The following is a 15881-nucleotide window of genomic DNA, read 5'->3' as shown; positions in this document are numbered from 1 at the left end:
CCCCTTACGATGCACAAGCAGTCTTCTGCCTACATGATAATGATCCCAGTCTTTATAACTTTTTCTTATTGATACATACCGGTATAGGATCTCCTGCTGACAAGCAGCTTATATATAACAATTTCTAGTAATAAGAGAGCAAAGAATGTATATTTGTAATAATTTTGTTTTCGATATGTCTCTAATTTCTGCATTATTTCACATATCCTTTTCTTTTTTTCAGATATGTGAATTTGTTTTGGTGAAATAGCATCGTCAAACGTCAAAAACAAGTGGCTTAAGGAATTTAAATATTGAGAATGACTCATTCAAGTTTCGGTATGATGGAAGGCATGTCTTTTGAAATGCATGTGAGAAGGCATTTGGCTTTGTTCGAAAGTCTCAATTGGAGCAGCATCAGAAACCGGCTACACATGCTAGAAACATGCGACCAAAACAGAAAAGAAGCGCTTCTCAGCGCCAATTGCAAGATGTTCTCACGCCAAAACAGAAAACGACTAGGACTCATATTGTAGGGAAAGAGCATTGCAAGACCATGCTTTCAGAAAATATTCCACGGATGAAGATCGAGAATCCGATGTTCCGAGGATTTTTGGAAACAAATCTCGGGATTTCGTTGCCGGATGAAACTACAATCAGAAGAGTTTATCTTCAGGAATGCTACGAAGAAGCAAAAAAGGAAACCCAGACATCGCTATACAACTCTTCCATATGGGTTGGTGTGGATGAAACAACTGATGCAAGTGGACGATATGTGTTCAGTGAGCTAATTGGAAAACTAGAGAGTGAGAAATACAATCTACCATTTCTTGCAAATTGTGCATTCATTGATAAACCGAACTCGTCTTCCATTTCTCAGTTAATCAATGATACTATAAGTGCTCTCTAGCCAGAATTCAATGCAAAATTGCTGCAACTTTCGCTGAGTGATGCGGCAGCTTACATGCTCAAGTCTGGGAAAGATCTCAAAGTAATTTTCCCATCTCTGATTCATGTGACATGTCTTGCTCATGCTCTGCATCAGGTCTGCGAGACGGTTCGAGAGATGTTTCCTGAAATCAATGAACTAATCTATTCTGAGAAGAAAGTAGCCTATTTCTTAAAGCCCTGTGTAGCTACTTGGAAAGAAACATGCTCAGAAATACCTCTTCCACCTGAACCATTTATTACCTGATGGGGAACGTGGATTGAAGCTGCATTGTTCTATGCTCGAAATTTTGATGCTGTGAAGTCTGTCTGAGCTACTGTAAGCTGGATCCAGCAGAAGCAGCGGCAATGCAGAAAACACAGAAAGTTATTGAAGATCTCCAGCTGCAAGCAGATCTTACCTTCATAGCTGGAACTTTGTCCTTCATTCCTATTCATTTGAAAAAACTAGAGACTGCGGGCTTGTCTCTGATGGAAGTCCCAACGAACTTGGACCTGACCAAGAGCAAGATCGAGGAAATTTCTGGTGAAAAGGGTAATCGACTTCGTGAAAAGTTTGAGGCAGTATCGGCAAGAAACCCCGATACAAAAGTACTATGTTCAGTCAAAGCAGTTTTGCAAGGAGAGGACAGAAGCAGTGTCACATTTCCAGAAGGAGTGGGGCCAGCAGACATAGAAGATCTGAAATTCGCCCCAACTGCCAATGTGGATGTAGACAGGAGCATCTCAGTCTATAAAAACGCGTTGACTGCCAAAAGACAACGTCTTACAGAAGAAAATCTGAACGAAATCATGGTTACAATTTGCTTTTACAATCGTTCAGCAGTCTGAGCTACACACACACACACACACACACACACACACACACACACATATATATATATATATATATATATATATATATATATATATATATATATATATATATAAAATAGTACTATGTGTTGTATACAGGTCTGTAGCCAGACTTCCATTTCGGGGGGAATCGTTAGCTAATTCAAAAAGTTAATCATATGTTCCTTTCCAATTTTTCACTGGTTTTAGCTATGTGTACTTAATTTCAGTTTATGGCTTGCTGAGAATGATCAACTGATCATTCGGTATGATACGAGTAAGGCTATCGTTTTGAAATGTCAGCAGATTTCAGGGGGAATCCACCTTTGTCCCCCTGGGTGCAGGATTGGTTGTGTAACATTTCTGATTTTGTTTTCCTGAATTTTTCATGGGAATAAAGCACTGATTAAAATCACATAATTTAGTTTTTCCATCACATAATTTGGTGAAAATACATAACACAAAATGAAACTAAAATGGCCTAAATAACATTTTTATCCAATCTCTGGGTGCGATGGACTCGTCTATTTATTTATTTATCTTTTATGCCGTGCCTAACTTCGTTTATTAATGACGTAGTGCAGTCCAGCGGCCTAACAAATGTACTGTAAACTTCAACCCTTCTGTACAAAAGATTGAATATATCTATCCTACAATAACTGGAAGGGCCATACTGTTTACTGCCGGATCTTTTGGGGGATGGGGTCCTAGCCTAAGAAGGGATAAAAATTGACTATGATGACCCGGAGGAGGCCATTTTATTAATCTAACTTGATATTCCAAAAGAATCTGAAAGTGCTTGTACACTGGGAAACATGGTCTAGCATCCAATTATGAATCATGGCCTGGCATCCTTTTTTTTTTTTTTTTTTTTTTTTTTTTTTTTTTAATAATCTAAATGAGCCAATGTTATTTTGTCCCCGTTCAGTGATTTTAGATAAGTCTTCACTTATGGAGGCTGCTGTACCTAGTTGTGAGTTTGAGATATTAAACTTCGTGAATGAATGTTTAAGCGTGTTGAGCCAACTCCATATGAGTGAATGGGATTATGGGTGATAGACGAGAGAGCATTAATATGAATTAGGAAAGTGCTTTGAGCCAGGACTGATCCTTGTGGCACATCTGCGTTCATGAAGTGGAAATTGAAATATACTTCAACTGCTTTTATCTTTATCTCACTGAGACATGAGGAAATCAATGGAACAAAAGACAATGGGCCATAGCAAGGGAATTTGGATAGCAGGGAACAGTGCCACACTGTCAAAAACTTTGGAAATACCAAGGCCTACTGCATTGGTTTCTCCATGTTGGTCAATTGATTGATGGATGGTATGAATTAAAAGACTGAGTATACAATTGTGGATCTTTCATGGTGAAAACCATACTGTCTGTCACTAATTAAGTTGTTGGATTCAAGATGTTTAACAATGTGCATTTTAATTACAATCTCAAATACTTTACCAAGAGATGTGATAGCTACTAATTTTGATCTGTAATCAGAGGGGTAAGAGCAACTTCCTTCACCCGGGATAGGGTGGATATTATGAAACATGGCCTAGCATTCAATAAAGACACAGGGAAGATTGCTGGAGCCATCCTGTAGGCTACAAGACTATGTTCACTATAACTTGACCTAAAACTGCCATCTCATCTTGAGTGCTGAATTGTAACAACATATTAACAGTTTAATATGGTGCTAGTCATGAACCATTGCAATGGGAAGAATGTAGAGCCGTAACACTGTCTTCTTCTACCACACAGTTCGCTGAAATAAGCTGCAAAACGACGAAAGTTTGGGCCAAGTTTAAGTGAATGAGCTGTCCAACTAATAAATGGTTGGAAAAGCTAGACTGGGTTGGGTTAGTTTCCAAATACTCACGTTTTAGTTTGTATGCAGCGGGGGTGGAAGATGCGAAGGCAAGAAGGAGAAGCAACATCCTTACTACCCTCTCGCACAAGCTCCACCTCGGGCTCCATCTCAAGGTCCACTTCCATCTCTGCCAAGAAGTTTGATTGCCAGCAGTGACAGAACTCCTAACTCCATCACCTCTATTTGATGGCCACCTTTTCACTCTTACAGCCAGTTTGGTGAGTAAAGCTTGAGTCACATCAAACCTCGGCTTTTCTGTGCCTCTTGCTCGTCTAGTCCTTGGGGTCTTACGAGTTGGCGAGGGAGACAAGGCATTAGGGAAACCAGATGCGGGTGGAAGGGTACTTGGCCAAGTCAAGGAGATGGGCAGGAAGGCATATGGGCATGTTATCATATCTAGAGGAAAGGGTTTGGGAAAGTCTGAGCATTGGCCGGGTATAGGGCATATTTTAAAGTATGGAAGATGGAGCCTATGATTGTCTGGGTAGTTACAGGTTGATAAAAAGATACTGCAAAGATCTGTTGTTTCTGGGGGAGAGGGTTTGGGGGCGTCTGGGAATTGGCAGGGTATACAGCATGGTTTAGGGCAAGTTTTAGAATCTGAGAGATGGAGACTATGATTGTCTGTAGAACGACAGGCTGAGAAAGAGATTTTGTAGAAATATGTGGCTCTGCCAGTGGGAAGGTTAGACAGGTATGATTCTGGGACTGTGGAGGAGAGGTTGTCAGTAAGACTGGATCGTGTTCGGGATGTGAGGGAGGAGGCTGAAGAAAGAGAAGGTTCTCGGACTATGGGAGACTTTATGCATGTGAGGTTGGAGTGTGAGGAAAAACATGAATCTGGGATTACGGGAGGATGAGTATATGTCTGGTTAGATGGTGTCTGGGTATGAAAGGAGTACAGTGGAGAATGGTGGTGCTGTGGGGTGTGTCTGGATCTGGTGGAGCGGCCTGGATAATGTGGAAGTGTGGCCTGGGGTGAAAAATCAGAAGGTGGGAAGGGAAGAGATGAGAAGGCTGATGGAGGATTACTATGTACATTTAGGTTTCTGGGCTGAACGGGAGGTAAGGCCAGGAAACCAAGGTTGCACCAGTTTGATAGGGGGCAAAACCTGGCCTCCCTCCTCTGCACATGATACACCACACAGCATGAGCATTGTGGATCCCCGCTTAGCACTCGGACGGCAGGGAGGGTTACGGCAGCATCGGTGGTGGTAGTAGGACTCTTCTCACTAGCTCCATGCCGGCAATAACCCCCTCGGCAGCCTGCCTGATCTGGGGCATCAGGTTCTTGCCTGGGGCGTTTGGGTACTGAGGCCAACATTAAGGGTCGCTCTGGTGCTCATACCCACCACGATCATCTTATTAACCAGCCAAGCATCACGTATGTCACGGCTCCATTATTTACCAAGACTTCCCTACACACTTTAAGACATTAGCTGATATTTTTTTTACCGTGCTCTAGAAACAAAAAATATTTAGCAAGAATTTACTTTCCACTTCAATTGCTGTTTTCTCTAGTACTTCAGAAACCACACTTTTTGCACTTGAAGACGTCTTAGGGGGTGACATAAGAGAACAAAATTTTGCTCTCTACCACACTTTATTGAACGCACATTTCTGTCTACAGTTATACATCACTGGGTTACAAAGGCTCCTGGAGGCAAATATCTGTATTTTCTTGCCTGTATCTTTGCCTCTGTGAGTTATAGACACGGATACAGAATCATTCCCCGTGTTACAAAGCGATGACGTGAACTTGTTTTGAGGCGACTGGGGTAGAAAGTCATGCACACTCGGTCCTGAAATGGAGAATAATAAGGTTACTATCCATATTTACCTATCTATCCACCAACCTATTGATCTACCTAACTACCTTCCTACTTAACTGCCTATCTATCTATCTATCTATCTATCTATATACCTGCCTACCTGTTTATCCATGTATGTATCTATCTACGTGTCTCTCTATCTACAATGTAATATATTTTACACTTATACAGAAACATAACCAAAACAGAAGGCTTCATCCAATTACACTCCTGTCTCTTTAGGCCCTTCTCATCCATCTGCACTGTCACAATTCTTTTTCACATTACCCTTAACCCGTCCAACCAGTCTAATCTACATTGGACAAAAAACCGTTTAAGTTGACCTTCCTAGATTAAACTATGACCATGGCCTGTGACCTTAGTCTTTGTCGTATTGTTCTGAAAATCGATAGGTCAGCCCTAGAATGACTCTTGGCTTTTACACCAAGGTTGATTAACATCGGATGAGAACTGTTTGATTTACTTTGTTCACACACACACACACACACACACACACACACACATCACTCGGAACAAACCCGCTCTAGCTTAGCAAGTAATAAATGTAATAAGCAAATATGTAAATGGTAATACAACTAACTAGAGGGGCACTCAGTGGAGCCGCATCTCTCCGGTAAGGGCATCGAAATTTCCAAACACTTGTTCATAATGGATTAGGTTTTCTCATCACTGATTAGGGTTTTACAGTAAAGGTTTTCCTGATTCAGAACCTGTAATACGATCCGGATCGGTCCCAAAACTTAATCGATTGTTCCCTGGGACATGGATTATCGACCCACAAAATTTGGTCCAAATCTCTCTTTCAGTTTTTGAGTAATCCTAATAACAGCAAATAAACTAATCCAGACTAGTCCCCAAAGTTTTATCGATTGTTCCTTCTGACATGGATTATCCAACCACCAAATTTGGCCCAAATCTCTCTTTTAGTTTTTGAATAATCCTGACAACAGACAAACAAACTTACAAATAGGGGTGAAAACGAACTCTCCTTGTCGGAGAGAATAAATGTATGGGGTGGACAGTGAGAAGTGAGTGGTGGTAAGTGATATAGTGGAGAAGGAAAGAAGGCAGTAATGAGTTATGCCAAAGATTTCCTATAGGTACTGGTGCAAAGGAAGAGACCTATAAAGGAAGAAATTGGTGGAGAGAGAGAGAGAGAGAGAGAGAGAGAGAGAGAGAGAGAGAGAGAGAGAATCAATACAGTATATGAAAATACCACCTCCTCCTTTGCTATGACCCAAGTGATTCGTTTGATCTTGCGACTGGCGAACCTTCACCTCACACCTGGCACACCTTCACCTCACACCTGGCACATCTTCATCTCACACCTGGCACACTTTATCTCACACCTGGCACACCTTCACCTCAAAACTGGCACACCTTCACCTTACACCTAGCACACCTTCATATCAAACCTGGCACAGAATCACCTCATATCTGGCTCACCTTCATCTCATACCTTGCTCACCTTCATCTCACACATGACACACTTTTGCCTCCCACATGGCATACCTTCGCCTCACAGTAAGGCCCCAGTCACACTGCAGGTACGACTTATCGCAAACCCCCCGCAACCTGCAAGTCGTGGGTGGTTTAGGTGAGGTTTACGACTGGTCTTCATATGTCTCGGTCTAGCCGCAGGCCATCATAGCGACCAAAAAATCGTCGCGAGGTTTCTCGTGCTGCACGAAAAACCTCCCCGCAACCACCGATGTCATGGCACGGAAGCCACCTGGTGGGCGGCTGGACTGCGTCCAGCTGGTTTATGGACTGTGACTGGTCGGCGACACCTGATTTTTAAGCAGTGGTTGCCATCCGGACGGAGGCTGGTCGTCGCCCGCTCTGTGGGGTGGCCGTCTGCGCTCCGTCAAGGCGACGACTGGACTGTGGCAGCCACCATCCACAAGCCTGCTGTCAGGGGTGGTGGTTGAAGTCCGGCCGCCGTCCAGCCAGTGATTGGTTGAGCGACAGGTCGTGGGCTGGACCAAGACCAGCCGCCGGCCAATCCGCAGCTGGTGTCGGTCTAGTGATTGCAGTCTAAACTGCAACAGGACGCGGACCGGCCGGCGGCCTGCCGACGACCAGCCGGCCACCCGTCGGTGTCTTGACCTGTGTGTACCTGGCCATGGTCGCTGTTTGGCTGCCCACTAGACGGACGCTGGACGGACACTGGACGACCACCGGTAGCCGATCGGTGGCTCGATTGCTCAGAAACTTCTGTGGTCGGGGACTGGTTTCACGATTTTCAGGTTTGCAACAAGTCGTACCTGCAGTGTGACTGGGGCTTAAGTAAGTAAGTATTTATTGACCACAATTTACAGTTACACATACAAGATATCAAGCAACAATAAACCTTTACATGATAAACAACGCTTCAGGTATTAGCAAACAACTATGGTCCACACAACAAGCAAAGTGTTAAGGAGTTGATCAGTGCACCTATATATTCCTAATGAAAGCAGGAAATCATTATTTTTCTGATTAGTAACATAACTACAATTTGGCCAATCACGTGTTTTTACAAAAGATTTCTCAATCATATACTGTATCACGGTCAGAATAAGAACATTCAAAATGATTCAATACACTTTTGAAAAACATAGGCTAAGATAAACATTACAGTACACATTAACCAAAACAGGAAAGGACTTTATACACTATCTCCTTAATGGGAAACTGAGCATCGTCACCAATGATTTGACTCCAGGAAGTAAAGTTATACCTTGTACGTATGTGCTGAGTCAGTGGACACACCTCTAATGCATGCAACTCTGTTTGCACAGCACCACATGAGAGAGCCGCTCTGCTACCGGGAGACGTCCCCGCCCACGCCGATTCCAACGGTCCGTCTCAATCGTCAGATTATGACTGACTACCCGCAACTGACTAAATGCATTTCTGTGTACCTCACTGGTTTCACCATGACATTTATAAGTTTCATGAACTGTTAAGGTAGGGTTGAACACGTTATAAATTAGTCTTCTAGAAGATGTCGAGTTAGAAATTGATTGCTCTAAAGATTCAGTGCCGACTTTAATATCATCAGCAGAATTATTAATTAAACTCTTAATATGTTTACTTGTTGGTGTGTTGGTTGCCATGGTCAGCCTGAAGGCGTGCACCCAAGAGTCATCGGACATACCGCGCCTCTTCCCCCACAGTCGGTGGAAAAGCTTCCTCTGCCTTGCTAGTATTAAAGATTTCAGTGGCGGGTACCCGAGTTCCACATAACAGACGTCGTACACGCCGTCATACGTGCCCCCAACAGCTGTTTAATACCCCGGTAATACAATTTTTCCATTGTTCTCAAGTTTCCACTGAACCAGGACTCGCAACTATATAGGATGGTTGGCATTAAGGCTGCTTCAAACATTTTCTTTTTATCATAAAATGGTATGTCTATATTCTACTCCAAAAAGGACACAAATTTCAGAATTTGGCACATTTTTGCTTGTGACTGGGGGGCACACCTTCGCCTCACACATTACACACATTTGCCTCACACACTGAACACCTTCGCCTCACACGTAGCACATCTTCGCCTCACACCTGGAACACCTTCGCCTCACACCTGGCACACCTTCATCTCACACCTGGCACACCTTCACCTCACACCTGGCACACCCTCACTTAATACCTGACGCACTTTCACCTCACACCTGGTACACTTTCACCTCACACCTGGCACACCACCTCACACTTGGCACACCTTCACCTCACACCTGACACACCTTCACCTCACACCTGGCACACTTTCACCTCACACCTGGCACACTTTCACCTCACACCTGACTAACCTTCAACTCTCATCTGGCTCACATTCCCCTCATCCCTAGCACTACTTCACCTCACACCTGGCACACCTTCACCTCACACCTGGCACACTTTCACCTTCACCTCAAACCTGGCACACCTTCACCTTCACCTCAAACCTGGCACACCTTCACTTTCACTTCAAACCTGGTTCACTTTCACTTCACAAATGGCACACCTTCACCTCACACCCGAAACGTCTTCATCTCACACCTGTCACACGTTCACCTCACACCTAGCACACCTTCACCTCACACCTGGCACACCTTCACCCCATACCTGGCACACCTTCACTTCACACCTGGCGCACCTTCACCTCAAACCTGGCACACCTCCACCTCACACCTGGCACACCTCCACCTCAAACCTGGCACACCTCCACCTCACACCTGGCACACCTCCACCTCACACCTGGCGCACCTTCACCTCAAACCTGGCACACCTCCACCTCACACCTGGCACACCTCCACCTCAAACCTGGCACACCTCCACCTCACACCTGGCACACCTCCACCTCAAACCTGGCACACCTCCACCTCAAACCTGGCACACCTCCACCTCACACCTGGCGCACCTTCACCTCAAACCTGGCACACCTCCACCTCACACCTGGCACACCTCCACCTCACACATGATACACCTTCACCCCACACCTGGCACACCTTCACCTCACATCCGGCACACCTTCACCTCACACCTGGCACACATTCACCTCAGACCTGGCACAGCTTCACCTTATACTTTGTACGACTTCACCTTACACCTGGCTCACCTTCAGCTCACACCTGGCTTATCTTCATTTCGACCAGGCACATTTTCACCTCACACCTGGCACACCTTCGCGTCACACTCGGCACGCCATCGCCTCACACCTTCACCTCACACCTGGCACACCGTCACCTCACACTTTAATCACCTTCATCTTACACCTGGCACACCTTCACTTCACACCTGGCAAACAGTCACTTCACACTTTAATCACCTCCATATATCACCTGGCACATCTTCATTTAACACCTGGCTCACTTTCACCTCACACCTGGAGAACCTTTATCTCACACCTGGCACACTTTCATTTCACACCTGATATACAGTACCATTACTTCACACCTGGCACGCCATCACCTCATACTTTGCACTACTGCACTTCACTTCTGGCTCACCTTCACCTCACACCCAGTGCACCTTCGCCTCACATCTGGCTCATCTTCACATCTGACTCACTTTCACCTCACACCTGACAAACCTTTACCTCACACCTGGCACACTTTCACTAACATATTCGCCTAGACTCCAAGAGAAACTCATCTAGTGGTATCATGTGTTATTCATGGACGGCTCAGTCTGCTGGTGTGGGTGCGATAGTAAGAGTAGGAACGGGGGACTTGTGAAGCTGCCTACCGTTAGAGGCCACCACAGTTAACAGCTGTCCCGCCTCGAGTACGTGTTAAATTACCCTGATTTTTCTTTGTAGATGCGAGAACCCATGTGGCAAAATACCATCATACACTACTGAAGTATTTAAGAAGCTTCGTAACAAAAATACAACAGGGGAGAATACATTGCTCTCGTTGATTTATTTCCCCGAATTTCGAAAGCTGGCACTTATATATATATCATTTCGTCATTTTTTATGATGCTGCAACAAAGCTGAATTAATTCTTGCCTCCTGATATGTTCAAATTATACGGCAGTCTCTCTTTTGCGGAAATTTAATGACGATGTATTAAATTATTTTACATCAGCCATCGAGCTCAAAGACAGTCCTTTTTCCAAGATTTGATATGACTGATTTGAATAAGTGGTGGTGGCGCGCTTTCCTAGGGGGATACGTCACAAAATCTTGCAACGGGGAGTGTTTCTGAACTCTGATGGCTGATGTGAAGTATGATACTAAATCACCATTAAATTTCCGCCAAAAAAGAGACTGACACAAACAAAACAAGTTCTTGACTAAAACTACAGTATAAATCGAACATTTCAGGAAGCAAGATTTAACTCAGTTTTGTAGCAACTTCATTAAAAATGACGAAAAGAAATATATAAGTGCCAGGTTTTCAAAATTCGTTCATCGCTGTCGGGGAAATAAAACAACGAGACCAATGTATTCTCCTCTGTTATATTTTTGTTACGAAGCTTTTTCAATTCTTCGATAGTGTATGGTGGTATTTTGCCACACAGGTTTTCACATTAACAAAGAAGAATCACGGTTATTTAACACGCGCTTGGGGAGGGACAGCTGTTAAACAGCAAGATACATCTGGTGGCAGAGAATTTCCACAAATCCCCTATGAAAGGGTACAGGTTAGGCACTGATAACGCAGTCTCAGCCGTCCCCGAACACACAAGAAATAGCCCTGTGGAATGGAAGAAGAGCCTGTGTATGAAATATTCCGATATAGGTTAAGGTTACTAGGTCAACAGAATCACATCATTCTCTCTCTCTCTCTCTCTCTCTCTCTCTCTCTCTCTCTCTCTCTCTCTCTCTCTCTTCACACCACCTGGTCCCTCCAAAAAGCCAAGGTCCAACTCAAGTTTTTTCTTTCCTTATTTTGTCTTCCAGCTTTATCTTCTCTTCAAGTTTTCGTGTTTTCTTTCCACTCCTTGATTTCTCTTTTTGTTCTCTCTCTCTCTCTCTCTCTCTCTCTCTCTCTCTCTCTCTCTCTCTCTCTCTCTCTCTCTCGTTAAAATTCCCACCCACATTTTCCGAAGCCAAAATGTTTAAGAATTTTGAGAATTATTAATATTCATTGCCCGTCCCTCACCACACGTCACCTCAGACATGTTATACTCGCACCACACCACACCATACCACACTACGCAGCAACATAATACAGCACCACACCACACCATACCAGACTGCACAACATCACAACACACAGCACCACACCACGCCACACCACACCACACCACGCAACTCCACACCATACACCACATCATTCCATATCACACCACACCATACCACACAAAATCATACCACAAAACATCACACAAAATCATACCACAACACACCACACAAAATCATACCACAACATACCACACAAAATCATACCACAACACACCACACAAAATCATACCATAAAACAACACAAAAAATCATGCCATACCACACCATGCAAAACCATACCATATCATACAACACCACACAACGCCACATAACACCACGTCCCACCACACCAGACAACCACACCACACAACGCCATTTTCTTCATTATCCCACAGACTTTCTTGATTTCAGAAGACTTCGTCATTTTCCCAGGTATATTCAACCACTCCCCCATTTCCTTCTCGTTATTTTATGATTCTTTTCCTTTAGTTCACTCAAAAATTTTCATCATTTTCATCCCATTGAATTTCATTCTTATTTATAATCTTTTATTCTCTCTCTCTCTCTCTCTCTCTCTCTCTCTCTCTCTCTCTCTCTCTCTCTCTCTCATCATTCTCGTTGCTATTAATCTCTCTCTCTCTCTCTCTCTCTCTCTCTCTCTCTCTGGGGGGCGCGGTAGCACAGTGGTAGCGCGCTGGACTTGTAATCGGGGGATTGCAAGTTCGAGCCTCGCTCGGGCTGCCGTGCCGGGAGGGGTAGCTCCCTCCTGTAACCCTGGCGGGGCTATATAGTCCAATATAGGGCTTAGCTCGGGGGAACTCTATTTCTCCCATTTTCTCTCTCTCTCTCTCTCTCTCTCTCTCCCAGTCTATCATCATTCTCGTCTTTGTTCTTTGTTTCTATAAAAATTGCATTTTTGAAACTGAAATATATCAGAAACTGAGATACTGCTATTTGGTTAAAAACCCTTTTATGAAATTATTTGCTGAATAATTTGGTTTAAATATTTTGCAGTTTAGCTTAGTGGAAAATACCAAATTCAGATCTGTTTTGTTTTTTCTTTGCAACACGCTTTAAAGCCGTAACTTTCCTGATTTATAGCTGTGGTCCCTTTTATGATTCGGAAAGCATATGGTTACTGTTATGCATACATTAGCCAGTTATTGGGGCAAAGGTAATATTTACACATGCGTTCTTTGACACCTTTGTCTTCAGATTCCTTGTTGATGTTACGGCGCGACCACACGTGTGCTCGAACAAGTGTTGGCAGCATGTAAGCAACACAATAACGAACACGCTGCAAAGACATTGGGAATAGCAGCGTCCAGATCATGTTGGCAACATCATGATGAAGTCTTAGCTGCCTGGTATGGACATACTTATTCTTTCGCCTCTGCTGCCAGTGTTCGAAGCTGCAGTGAAGCATGTTTGCATACATCTGTCCAAAGACTGCTGCATACATGTATCCAAACATGTTCCCAGCGGTGTTGCCAACACATGTTCGAGTACACGTGTGGACGCGCACTTAAACTAGATGTTGCCTTAGGGTCTCCAGATCTTGTTTATATTAATATAACATTAATACCAGATAATGAAGCTTCCTTATTGTGGTAAGACAATGGAATTGGTAACTAATTGTTAAGTTTTGCCATATAAATGGCGAAGCTGCTTGTTTTCGTCTTTATAATTAAGCTTTGCCATATAAATGGCAAAACTTCTTGTTTTCGTTAGTATAATCATTATTTTTCTTTGCACTTCTTTTTCTTCAGTCTTGTTGATATTACACATGAACGTACCCTAGGGTAACCCAAGTCCTTGTGCCAAATATCAATGAGCTTGACCTAGTTTTGGAGTTAAAATACATTTGTTATAAAAGCTGCGTATATTAAATTGAAATATCTTAGAACCTAATTGAGATAAAGCTATTTGGCTGAAAATCCTAAGATAGAAATATTTGCTGAATAGTTTTGGCTTAATATTTTGCTATTTAGCCTAGTGGAAAGTACCGAATTCAAATCTGCTCCGTTTTTTCTTTAAAACACGTTTTAGAGAAACCACAAAAGCTTTAAATCTGTAGCTCTCCAGTTACTGGACTGTGTCTCCCTTATGATATGAAAGGATTGTGGTTACAAGTAACATATAGTTAGCCAGTTATTGAGACAAACGTAATATTTACACATGCGTCCTTCGACACCCTTGTCTTCAGATCCCTTGTTGATGTTACACAAGAAGTTACCTTAGTGTCTCCACATCTTGTTTGTATTGCACATTCCTTATATACCATATGGCGAAGCTTCCTTATTGTGACTACACAATAAGAATAGGTGACTCATTATTATTATTATTATTATTATTATTATTAGTATTAGTATTAGTATTTGCACTTTTTTTTCTTCGATTATGATATTATACATGAAGGTACCCTAGGGTAACTCAAGTCCGTGTGCCAAATATAAATTACCTTCACCCATATATTGAGGTGATATACTCATTTTTCTTCTAACAGTTCCATATTTGAAATTGAAATATCTCAGAATTTTATTGAGATACACCTATTTGATAGAAAGTTCTATGATCAAAATGTTTTCTGAATACTTTTGCCTTAAAATTTTGCCATCTGTCCTACTGGAAAGTACCGAATTCAAATTTGCTCAGTTTTTTCTTTGCAACACGTTTTAGAGAAAACCACAAAACCTTTAAAGCTGTAACTTTCGAGATATAAAGCTGTGGTCCATCTTATGATCTGAAAGGAATATGGTTCCAGTTAATCATACAGTTAGCCAGTTATTGAGACAAACGTAAAATTTACACATGAATTCTTCGACACTCTTATCTTCAGATCTTGTTCATGTTACAAAAGAAGCTATCTTAGGGTCTTCAGATCTTGCTTATGTTACACATACCTTATAATGTGGCTATACAATAAGAAGAGGTAACTAGTTACATATATATATATACGACCTTCTTTGGTAAAGTGTGCGTTTTCGTACACTGTAGAACGAGGGTTCGCGCCCCGTCAGGGTTTGGGAGCATTCTTCTGGCCACGTACCGCTTTGACAGACATAATGGGTGCTGTGGTTGAACCAGGGTCGGATACTATGAAGTATGGTTGCACCCTGCGTGGGCCGATTACACTTAGTTCACAGACTACACACACATCCGAAGCCACTCCAACACTACAATTACACTTACAAGCACATCTCACCCTACATACAATCTCTACTTGACAGCCTAAGCCACTTGGTAGAGATACATTGGCTGTATCGTCCCCACTTCGGTCGGGATAGGCCGGTCCTGCAGTGGACACTCAAACGGCTGATGATATATACCTTGTATATATATATATATATATATATATATATATATATATATATATATATATATATATATATATATAAATAATCACCTTCATTCTACGGATATATATATATATAAATAATCACCTTCATTCTACGGCCATACCACGTTGAGTACACCGCTTCCCGTCCGATCAGCGAAGTTAAGCAACGTTGGGTCTGGTTAGTACCTGGATGGGTGACCGCCTGGGAACACCAGATGCTGTTGGCATCCCTACGTGTCAAGTGGGGTTGGTGGAGGATTGGTGCCCCTCCCTGTAGAACAGTTGACTCTGGGCCCTTGGCCACCCCGTTTGGGATACATGGCGTCTGGCAATGAATGAATGAAACTTCATTCTCGTCCCACAGACGGTAATTTTTATTTACTTTCTTTCATTCCTTTTCTGAGTCTGTGATTCTTTAAGAAGGTGAACAAAAGGAAA

The 15881-nt window shown here is 42.9% G+C and overlaps 1 non-coding gene across 1 annotated transcript; it reads left to right on the top strand.

Annotated features, from left to right (window-relative positions):
- Positions 1–15551: 15551 nt before the first annotated feature.
- On the top strand, positions 15552–15670 carry LOC145406228 (5S ribosomal RNA). Its single transcript, XR_013898506.1, has one exon. It is a non-coding gene; the product is annotated as a 5S ribosomal RNA (ribosomal RNA).
- The last annotated feature ends 211 nt before the right edge of the window (positions 15671–15881 follow it).

The sequence above is a fragment of the Coenobita brevimanus genome, chromosome 69 (assembly GCF_032717465.1).
Source record: "Coenobita brevimanus isolate Jiangsu-jjx chromosome 69, ASM3271746v2, whole genome shotgun sequence".
NCBI classification, from domain to species: Eukaryota; Metazoa; Arthropoda; class Malacostraca; order Decapoda; family Coenobitidae; genus Coenobita; species Coenobita brevimanus.
The sequence above is the reverse complement of the archived record's forward strand: the minus strand, read 5'-3'. Positions and strand labels throughout refer to the sequence as shown.